The 12,297-nt window shown below is 39.6% G+C and overlaps 1 protein-coding gene across 2 annotated transcripts in view; it reads right to left on the reverse strand.

Moving 5' to 3' along the window:
• LOC107218463 overlaps positions 1-12,297 on the reverse strand; it is a 259,589-nt gene that overhangs the window by 16,795 nt on the left and 230,497 nt on the right. The gene's annotated exons all lie outside the window — the stretch shown is intronic.

Raw genomic sequence — 12,297 nt, forward strand, 5'->3', positions numbered from 1 at the left:
AGTTGGTGGGTGGACAGAGCTGGGGTCAATCGATTCTGTACTCCTGCCGTTGCGGTTTTCGTAGAATCCTCAGCATCTGCGGATATACTTGCAGCTGGAGGAAGAGACGAGACACGATTGAAGCGGAGGGCACGAGGCGGCGTTTTAACGACTAATTTACTCACGCGCGTTCAACGTGCATGGTTGGAAATTCCACAATCAGCTGTCCCGCAAGTCGATTGAAGTGATGAGTATTCTTCTTTCCGCGGGTTTGGTCTTTTATTTCGATCTTTCTTTTTATCGACAAATATTTGACGTGACGGAAAATTTGAGTATTCATCTTTGACACCAAAAAGTTCGTTGGAGACAGTTCGTCTGCCTTTTTCGTTACGGAAAACCTTTGCAGAGCGGTATTTTTTTTTGTTTTTTTTTTCTTGTACAGCCGATCAACGATGTACGATTGAAGTTCGCAACTTTAACGTGACGCGACGGATTTATTATACAATCATTATGAAGTGGTCTGATCTTCGCAGGTACAAAGGATTGAGGTTTTTTATGTTTGTACCACGCGATTGGTAATTCTATTTTCAGCGTGGGAAAAATATGTCATCTCGTTTTTGTCGAATATTTTTTACAGCGACTGCTGATTTCGTTTGAGAGACAATATAAGCGATTTCGAGTGAGAAATTTACTGTGTGAAATTTCATAGCATCGATGCGTATAAGTGACACTAAAGGTTTGACGAGAGGCGGGGTAAGCCAGGCTTATACCTTAACAATACTGAAGAAACAAATTGGTCGTTTCGCTCAAGTAAGAAAAGACAATTCAACGGATCAAGGTATACGTTGTGCATTCTATGCTGATTGCACTATCCGATGACAGTATGTATCTCTAAAACCCTGATTCTCTTCTTCTGCAACCGATATAGAGTTATGAATATTGAAAGCTTTCAATTGGTAAGCTTTTCGCTTCTCCGCTTGTATGGATATTCCTTAGTAAAAATTTCCAAAAATTCATTTTTCTGTTTTGATCATTTTTGATATTGTTCCAATGACGGAGTACTTTGGCCTTACTTTTTTAGTACTTCGATAAGTTTCGATTTACCTAAATTCATGTTGGAACGTTCACATATTTTTCCTGTCGGTGATTCTCAAATAATTTTAACTCCACAGTATACGTGTATATTAAACTGGTGATATTGAAGTTGAATTTTTGCAAATTTCATGACAATTTTATGGATTGAAATTGTGAAACGGCTTCAATATTTATAACTCAAAAACGCTTTCGTGAAAAAAGATGGGGGTTTTTAATGTTCAAAATTAAAAGTCGTAAGGTCAAGAGGTCTATACATATATAGTCTAATTTTAACATTAATTGTAATATTAGTTGCGAACCTGCGTACGAGCGTTTTTTTTTACGCAAGTGCATGCAAGTCAACTGTACATTTAAAGTGAATTCCGGTAATAAATTATTGTTGTTCTCGTTGTTAAAAACTGATCAACTTCGCGCAAAATGTCTGATTGTATGTTGCTTGTGAAAAAACCAACGGCTACGCCGGTAATTCGAATACTATATCTCATTGTCAGGTAGAGTGGTCATGACATTCACATCCTACCTGCGCACATTACACACGTTTAGAGCAGACACGGACGGGAGAGAAGGACCCATTAGATATTTTTTCTTTCTGACCAATCGATAATATTGAGAAGGCGGTGTGTCTTACACAACGGATGGCCTTTGCGGGTGACTGTTATACTGTCATTATGGGACCGGTGGGTCCCGCAGCTCGGCCATGGCCCGGCTCGAGTCAAGGAGGCCCCACCGTGTATCGCGCGGTCAATAGAAATCATGGAGTCATCGCTATTGGGCGCCACTTGTCATTAATGACTCTTCGATTTTCGATTTAATTAAACTCCGATGACGATCTGCCACCTAGAGTACCTAGTTTTTTCTTGGAAGGACGCCCCTACGCCAGGATCCTGTATACGCTTTACATAATATACCTAGGTATACATATGTACGATATATAGGTACGCGATTGAATAGATGCGGACTGAACTGTTCAAAGCAATTCCTGTGAATGGTCGAGACTGTCGTATGTCCTTAAATTTTTATTCCCGAAGAACTATGGTTTTTTAATTGATTCTACGTCAAGGAGGGTCGATGAAAAAATTCCAATCATAGGATTTGACATTTTTCAGTCAATAATATCAATTAAACTAGCAGACTGATGAAAAAAAAAATGTATGACTAAAAAATGATCATAGAACTCTCGGAAAAATCAGAGTCAGTATAATACGAGGATCATAAAATCGTTACAAAAAATTTCAAAAATTTCAGGGAACTTGTGACGAAGTTATAAAACTTTTTAAATGCTGCTTAAGAGCTTCTCCGATTACGGCATAACGAGTTTTGAATTGAACTTAGTCGCGAACAAGCTCTCTGAAAATTTATGAAACTTGAAAATCAAGTTATTTTTATTGAAACTAACCAGAAAAATTGTTCTTTTTTTCGATCGATTCATCAGTTTCAGCAAAGCTGTGGAATCTCCTTAACTATTATTTTGTTCCTACACGGCAATTCCTTCGAATGCGTACAATAAAGATTTGCAAATTCTTATGCATATGCAGCGCTCGCAAAGTTGTGCCGCTAATTCCGACATACCCGATTTTTGTCAAAATGTTCGAATGGGGGTTGGATCATAATCGCACGTACGTAGGTGCAGCTTCTGCAGGGTAGGTACAAACCTACACATACTCACACACACGGTGTTGCGGATCCGCTTAATCCCCCCACCCCACTCAACTCGCCGAGGCGCGGGTGGCTCGAGGATGACGCAGTAATTGGAAAATCTGGGGAAATCGGATTTTCGATGTAATCCAGTAATAACCGAATACGTTACGTACGTTCAGGATATACAGAGGATCGCTCCTCGCGGTACCGTGAAATATTTTCACCACACGCGAATAACCTGGGTGTACAATAATATTTATATTTTTGTTTTGCACTTCATTCTTCGAGGGACTCGCGCTTCGCGTTCTACATTTGTCGTGTAAATGCAGAGTATTTTTTACTTTCTCATTCTATAATACGATCATTGATTCCCATTTCGATATTCTAGACCGTGTATGTACGCTGAGAGAAATTTTTAGTTCCGGTTACCTCTCTATTATCTTAACTATTTTCATTTTTTACCGCAATCGAAAAATATAGTTCTAGGTACGAAATGAAAATTAGTTTTCTAGCTCTTACCGGAAAGTCTGGTATCCGTTACTATTCTTTCTCATTACGGTCACTCTTACTATATTTTCTTGTAACTGTTGGGAAAATTTAATGCTTGTGAAACAATAAATTGACGTTAAAGTCTTATTTACATAAAAAAGTACAGTAAACCGAACAAAATCATTTTGCGTTGCAATTACCAAAAAAGCATCGACAATAGCGGAAAATCGTTACCTAAGTCTACCTCGTTTTTCGCAATTCCAACAATCTTTAAACAGTTTTTTTAACGACACCTGTTTTACTCAATTTTTCTAGTTACTGTAACAAATGAAATTTTTTTCAGTGTAGATACTATTGCAATCAATAATTTATTTCAACTCGTCTCAGGTGCATAATTTCAACCCGTTAATGTTAACCCGTGAAGAATTGAATGTGCAGATAATTTATTTCGAAGCCGAACTAGACTGAGTGATTGAGATTGCTTAATAGAAATTCTAATAATTCGATAAAATTTCTCTGAAGTTGGGCGAAAGTTTTTCGTAGTTATAGCATGTAGCGTGGAACGTTTTTTCATTGCAGATCTCGACTTTGGGACTATGACAAAAAATATAAAAAGAATTCGACCCATACCGCATAATTGATTTGGTAAATTGTATTTGAAATAAGGTTAAATTATAAACGTGATTAGTGCAAGCATTTTTCACGCGTAAATTTGAATATTTTCAGATTCGAATCGACTTTACTGAACGAATTAAGACAAGTCATTATACACGTTTCGAAACCACCCCAATTTGTACTCTCATCCCACATGCGATAGGGTGTCGAGTTACAGCGGCAGAATTACCAGGGCTGCGAGCCACGCGTTCGGTCATATATACTTAGTTCGTTAAAATTTCAAAGAAAAGCATATTTTCATACGGCGTACGTTGATTCGTTGTTTATTCAACGCTCTCGGTGGCTGACCGATTGCAAACCGCAGATTTTTGCCGCTCGGTAGGTATAATTCGCATCGACGTTTTTACACGCTTTGTTTTCCAACCTGTCCATCCTCGCTGTCGCCTGTCACGGAGTTTCGTATGATCTGGATTTGACGCCGCAATGCTCGCACAGCTTTACGTATAAATTTAATCAATAACAAACAAGATGAACAAAGGATAACCGGCAGAATATTAACCTGGTTATAAAAAAAATTAAGTGAAATTATATTAATATTGAACAGAATATGCCGAGTTTTTCAGCAGCACAGAAGATCGAGTTGATACAATAAATATTTTTTACTCTCGCAGCGAAAGTTATGCGGGGAAATTATTGGGAGGGATCCACGCGAATTTATGGAGATTTATACAAAATTTTGAGGAGTATAGCAAAGTTTTTATCACTACCATGTTTCAATCAGAAGATTTTGAATATTTGAAAATAATTGTATTTATAACCAGCAGTGTTCGGTTCTATATCGCACGTATTTTGAGTCATTTTTGTTTTTTGTTTCAATGCTGCAATAAACGTTCGGTAATATTAAAAATTTGCAAATGTATTTACGTATAAATTATATACACATAATTAGTTTAAACGCATTCAGTAAACCATACATTATACAAGCTTGATTACCTCATGCGAATCGACCTCAACAAAAAACGAATGTCGGCAGATTTTTCATAACCGACATCATCCGCAATCGATTTGATTGACTTTTTTCCATTTCTCGCTTAATTTTCGAAACAGCGTAATGACTAATTCGGAACGAAGCACCCTGTGAATTATGCGATGCTACACTCGTAGGTACTAATACGATTGGTTTACCTCACTTTCCACGAGTTGTATGTAATGACGCATTATCGGTTTTGATCGGCTGCAAATTCCAAAACGTACCTGAGGGCCAGAGGGAGATTATTGGTGAGCGAGGTTCATACTAACCTTCCAGGATTCCAGAATTCTGGAATTCGGTTTGCAATTCAGTGAAACTTTCGTTGAAAATTAACGTTTTTCATCGCAATCAAATATAGTCAAATTGCACGATCTCAGACCTTTCAATGATCAAGGAATTTCATCAACGAGACGTGTCAATTCGACGCGTCACAGTTTCGCAGATTTGATGTAATTTCAAAGTTTTAGGTTATCGAGTACCGTAACAGTTGTGAATAATTAAAGACTCAAAATATCATCGATTCAATGGGATCTTAAAATTGCAACTGTTACCGTCAGTTACCTATGAACCTGTTCAATGATCAACAAATCAGTAAATCCAAAAAAAAAAAAACTCAATCGAATGAAAGTAAAAAAATATGCAGCGAATTTAGTAATTAGATTATAGAATACACCGCAAAACTTGACGATAATTACAACTCCGTTAGCGGAGTCACGTTTTCCCCGGAGTACTGGGAGCAGTGACTTAACAAATTATGCCGTTCCATGATAGCCGAGGCTAGGAGGGTGATTTGATCCTGAGGCTTCCCACAGGCTCCGGTGACAGGTGGACAATGGCCTTCCGAGGCCGTCCGGGTCTCGGAGCTCTTTCGAGCCTTTTGTGGGCGCTGTAGTGTTTTCCGAAATTTGTACCAGCGGGTTGCGATTGAAGAAGGCGCCGGGTGGCGGTCCTGTAAAAGGGACGCTCGCACCGCGGTGCCTTCGAAAGTAATATTTCAGTCTTTTCGGGGGAACGCATGGTTCGGCTGACCGACGGTCATTTGCTAATTCCTTTGTTATTATTTGCGTGAATAATTTTTTCGACTATCCGTGTATGTGAAAAATCTCTTTCGAAATTTTTCGACCCACGTGTATCGTATGCATTATACTATTATAGCGTGGCGTTCCGTTGTGAAGTTATTTTTTTCAAATGCCTGCTTGCAAAGTTCGATTTTCGAAGTCTGCGGAGCGTGTATGAAATGTTTCGTTTCGAAACAGTGCGGTAAAACAACGTTGGCGCATGCGCACAATTCAAATTCTACGTTTTGCACACTAGGGCTTTCTTTGGCGCATGCGCACTTTCGAATAACACGATTTGCAAAAATTCTGAAAAAATCATGCGGTGCAGATCTGTAATAAGAGAGATGACCAAAAAAAAAATGGCGGGGGTGTTATTTCAGAATAGCAAAGAAATAATTTTCAAAAGTTAAAATTTTTTTTTTTTTATGCATTGCTTTCTTTTGCTGTCCAACAAACCATCCGTTTTCTTCATAGTTGGCGGTCCAGCATTTCAACTTGGGTGAAAAAAATCAGTAGAGTGGATTTCGAAAAAAAAGAAAAAAAACGTCCGATGTCCTGTTTTTTGACGACAACTTGTGAACGAATCAATATTTTTACGTACAAATTGACTCAGTGCTTACGGATGTATCAGCACACGATATTATTGAATGTAGAAAGATTGGAGCGGGGATAATTTTCCCAGGGTTATCCGGCTATGCACTTTTTTCATTTGAAATTTTATTTATTCTACATAAGAGCGACTTCCGATGTTTGAGTATTCAGTTATAACTTTGGAACCGTTCGAGCTATGGATTTCGCACCGCGGATATTTTTTTACAGAATTCAAATTCAGCACACAACACTTCCAAGAACAACTACGCATTAATTAATACGGCTGCGGTAACAATTTAAAAAAAAATTGCATCCTGTCGATATCACTTGAATGAGATAAGTTAAAATTTTTAGATCAGCTTTAAAAATAGGATCAAGGGATATCCTTCTGCGATCATTATTTTTGCCACGTACAACACTCTGTCGTACATACCTAACTATACATATATTCGCGTATTTATGCTTTATAAGCCTGCGCGATGAGCCTCGCCGTCAGCATCCAGGATTCAAGAAAACTTATAAATTGAAACGGCAAAAGTCGGCGCGAATGACGATCAAATTGGATTATCTGATCCAGTGAGCATTCCACGGTCCAGCAAATTGACCCATCTTTCACTATTAATATCAATTATTTGACCGGAAGCTGGGGCGCCAAAGCGGGTGACGGGCCGGTGACGTCATTCCCGGTCAACTACAAGTATTTCGCATTAGGGCCCGCCCCCGAACTCCCTCGATGACGCCTCTAATTAATTAGGTTAAAAATACATTAAACCAATTGATCCGATTGTCTATTGGTACTGATCTAAGAACGACTGCGTTCAGGATTCACGTTTCATTCCGAAAGATAACGGGGCTTCTTATCTCGAATGTTGGTTGGATGCATTTTTATTTTAAAAAATCGCCGACCCCTTGGATCGAACAAATTTTTTTTGTAAAACGAAGAATTATATAAGTTATAAAATTCCCACAATAACCAAGAGTAACTCATTCAATACAAGTTTTGGATTAAAAATAAAAAAAAAAAAATTTTTAATTTAAGCTTGAATCAAAACTGACGGAGCCTCAAATTGTAGCGTCATTCATTTTTGCGAAAACAAAATAAAATTCAAGATTCAGACTAAATCAAGTCGCGCAAATTGTTGTTTTATAATTTGATTAATCCTTTCAAATCAATTGGCGCATAAATTTGAGAGAAGAATCATTGTTATTTGGATTTTGTAAAATTTTAACTTTTATAACGGACAAGTAAGCGTAGAATATTTTCTACAAATATCTTTAAAACCCTGTAAGCATGATAAAAACTTTCCCTTTCCGACTTGTTCAGTTATTTCGGGCTGAAAATATGTGAAAAGATTAGAAGAAGAATAACTATCACATACTCAGAAGACCGTAAAATCAAGCCTGAAGATCAACGGTTCAAATTCAAATTTTCATTTAATTTCTCCAACATTTCAGGGAAGAATGAAAACAAAAGAAGAATTATCCAACAGCTAGTGGCATTATAAATACACGTTCGTTTCAGTCTAACAATGAGCTTCAGAATATAATTTTCTTGCAAAATTAGTATTTACAGTGTATTTTACATTCCGTGTCACTTTGCAGGTCTCGGCCGAACGGTAACGTTTGTTGTTTCAGAATCAGTCGAAAAAGAGCACTGGCTACGGTACCTTTATAATCCAATAACTGGAGACAAGACGGTGAGGTTTTCTCGAGGTATCGGCATCGAGGTTCATCCATTCGGCCGTGATCCGCAATCGGTGGTATTTTCCTTTAGCGGCATTGTTATATCCGGAGGTATAATTTTGTTTTTGCCGACTTGTACCGGATTATCAAAATGGCTATTTTACCTATTTTTCGCAATCCCATTATTCATCTCCAACAGCAATATCGTGCGATATCCCTTTAACGAATAATCGTAATCCCGTAATGTAATCCAACAGAAACTCGGAAAGACACTGGGATGAGAATTCAAACGGGCGTAAAAGGGTCCAAATACCTTTTTGGGCCCGGAGTCCTCTCCGACCAATTTGAGCCGAATAGTTGACAAGGCTGACCGTGCAACGGAGTTAAGCCCTATTATTATCATATTTCACTCATACCCCGCAGTGAAAATGTCAAACGAGCCTCGGGGAGTGATTCCTTTACCGGGCGGTTTCACCTAGGCGACGATCAACGCCGAGCCGTAGCCCTTGAAAAACCCCCAGAGCAAGATCGAGGCGGTCAGATCAAAGCGGCATCCACGTATAGTCATGGTACCAATGGGCCAGCCGATTCTGCTCTCTGCACGTCGCAGGATATGGCCGCGGAATTTGTCTTCGCTCAGCTGCGGCGCTGTGCGTCTGAGACGCAATGCCGTTCGACGACGCGTTGAAGCTTTTCGGAAAATTCAGTCCAATTCGACGAGTGTGAAGAATTCGGAAATCAAGACAAGACGGAACGTCGCATCGATCTTTCTTCACTTCTTGAATCTCTTGCGAGATTCAAGTGTTTAAATTTTTGCCCAAGATGAAAAACGTGCGAATAAATTGCGATTTTAATTCGATCGAACCATCGAACTTGAAAAATAATATCGCGTATTCTTTACAACAATTCAAAATCTCTAAATCCTTACACCCGACTTTTAGATATTTTTTGTGGTTTTTCTAGAGCTCCATCTCGAGACAAAAGTGGACAACTTACGGGCACTGTAAATCTCTTACTCCGTAATATAGTGAAAACGTGACGCGTGCAGTAATTTAGTTCGCCGCGATATCGACGATGAGAATATCTTTTACAGCGGAATGGACGAGGACGTAGGAAAAAGAAGAAGAGAACGGAACGCGATAGATACCGGAGCCGCTGTAACATGGCGAGTGAAAAATTGGTGCATTCCTGGACTTATTGTGAACAAACGACGTATAGATCGTTGACTCATCCTATTTGGATTACAAAAGTTGGTAAAATTGGTTTGGCCATTGGGCGCAGAAGGCTGCCTGCAACGGTGGTCTATCTCTGCGCCACGGAACAATTATTTCGCAGGTCCCAGGAGAAAAAGAGAGAGGGAGTTGGACTGGGGAAGAGAGGGAGAGAGAGAGAGGAGGCGAGAGAGAGGAGGCGAGAGAGGGTCCCGCTGGGCGACCGCGTGGACAGGATGACAAATGATTCGATGGTAGCTGTAACATTATTTTTTAAAACGGCTTTAATCGTCGGCTTTCGAGCCACAGAAATCCAATACACGTTAGAACAGCTGGATTTCAGGGCTCGTTTCTATTGTCGTTATAGAGTAGATCACTTTGCAGGGACTCCGCTTTGACAGGTGTTTTTTCGTTTTTCTACTTTGAAATATATCTCACTACTTCCGCCCTTTAATTCAACGAGTCCGTTATATTCGGACTACGGAGTGTACAAAAAAACGTCGATTTCAAATTTCACTCCCATCGCGAAAATTTTTGGAAATTTGAAATCGGACCGATCATTCGCCCGGCACGTACGCGATGTCGAAGGCGAACGTTGATCACGGTCGAAATAATACGAAAACCCGTCAAGTTGAAAATATTCTCCGTATGACTAATTCCAGACGCTTCGCCTCCTCCGGTCCGTGTGTCGCCGTCGTTGTAAAATCGATTCTATAATATATAACAAGAGCCGAGCATACAGAGCGGCGATATAATATCGAGCCCTTTTTTTTTTTTCTTATTTATTTTTCTGCCGAGTCGTTGCTTGTAAGTGACCGCGGCAGAAATACGATACGAATATTTCGTACGTGGGTGAAAGGAGTAGGTTTCCAAGCCGAAAAGTTGCCCGACGCATTCGAGTTCGCATACAAACATCGCGCAGCTTTCATGCGCGCATTAAATCGGCACGTGTGTGCAGAAAATTCGGCAAACTCAGAGCCAACCCCGTCTGCTCTTGACTACATAACGTATACTTGCGCAGGGCGACGTCGAGTCTAGCCGCTGCGCTGACTGCGGGTCTTTATTTCATCTGTCGTGGGTTTAAGGGGGGAGTAGTACAGCTTGGACGGTTTAAAATCGTACCTTTTTGTGAGGAGTTTTTTTTTTTACAAAGTGAAAACGCTCAGAGGAATCTGAGTTTCATGGCTTTATTATTTATAGTTTCATGAACGTTTCAGAATTATTTTATTCAAATTAATAACAAAATGACGGCACCGGGTGTTTTCATTTTATATAACCTTTAGATCGCCGGGATTTGATGGGATTTAATCCCCTTACAAAATTTCCGAATAGTGTGCGAGGAGCTGCTCACTCGCGGGTTCGGTGACACGACGATTTCCGAAAGGAATCGATTTCTTGTGATTTAGACTGTGATTCCCGCGATTTCCGAATCAATGAGATTACCTATTCCAACGATTAAGAGTGATTTCTAGGTTTTGGAAATCATTGATATTTAGACTCTCGAGAAATGAATATTGATTGATTATTATAGATTAACAATAATTAATTTACGATCGGTGATACGTGGATACACAATCAATAACAGAGATTGTTATAGAAATTAGAATAATTTTTTTATTCTCTCGTAAACATTTTCCGTAAACATTAAAAAAATTTTCACTTGTAATAGGGGATGATATCGAGAATGTATCTATGTCCATGAATATGTCTATACTTTAAGAAATCATGAGGAAATCAGGAATCATTCGATTCGAGTGATTTCCAGCAACTTCTAGCGATTGCCTGTCTGATTTTGGATTAAATGGTTCAATGATTTCTCATGTGAGCAGCCCCTCGATAGTGTGCCTACGTCTTGAATATAAGCTATAACAAAGTTCCGATCACACGTAGAGCCTATATTTGGGCTTTCCGGCGATTAACGGTAGGGAAAAATTCAAAAGTGTGCAGTTTTGCTTAAAAGTCTGTTTCTACAGGTTTTCGTGGTCGCTGATAGTAAGCTCAATTATTGAAAATCTTCAATTGTCGTGCCTATGCACCGAGATTATACAAGGCTGTTCCACATGACTCTGGCTTTAGTATTACCCAGAGGTAACGTCGGCGACGTAGAGAGACAGCGTGACTCCGTTTGTTTGCTTCTTTGTTATGTTTTTTCGGCTTGAAAAAAAAAAAAAATTTCCGTCTTCACGTTTCAAAATTATTTTTTTTTTTTTGATTTTTCTTCCGCGTTAGTTTCTTTTCATACTATTCAAAGCTAAAGGGATATTTTTGATTTTTTGGTCCGCCGTATTGAACCCGCCGTCTTGAATTTCGAAAATCAGATACCAAATCTGTCATCAGCGACCCCAAAAATCCCCATGTAGAAAATTTCAAAGCTAGAGCGATACTTTTAATTTTTTGGTCCGCCATATTGGATCCGCGATCTAGAACTTGGGAATTTCGATTTCAGATTCTTTATCATCTGCCTCAAAACCCCCCGAATACAGAGGTTTGACGTAGATTGCTCCACAGCGCATATATTTAGGTTTTCCGGCGGCCTAAAGGTTAAAAAAAAATTTCTAAAAATAGGTATGATTTCAAATCCCCCCCCTTATCACTGTAAACATCAGGGCGGCTGAACGAGGGTCGAGGGCTTCGCGGCCTGACTCCACTGCAGCGCCGCGTTGCGGCCGAAGAGACAAACAAGCGAACCGTAGGTACGTCTGATGATTTTCCGAGTGCATCGACTTGTGCTTAATGCTTTAATGGAGTTTGCCGAGTAGTCGAGCACCCGTGGATAAAGGGCATCCCTAACCCCGGCAGCTACCCGGTTCGTAGACCGTGTGCTACTACCTCTATCGCTTGGGGCTAGTTTGCACAAGGTTTCTCTCGCCGTTCCGCTCCGCGTTTATCGAATGTCTCGTCGTCGCTT

The sequence above is a fragment of the Neodiprion lecontei genome, chromosome 4 (genome assembly GCF_021901455.1).
Source record: "Neodiprion lecontei isolate iyNeoLeco1 chromosome 4, iyNeoLeco1.1, whole genome shotgun sequence".
Lineage (NCBI taxonomy): Eukaryota > Metazoa > Arthropoda > Insecta > Hymenoptera > Diprionidae > Neodiprion > Neodiprion lecontei.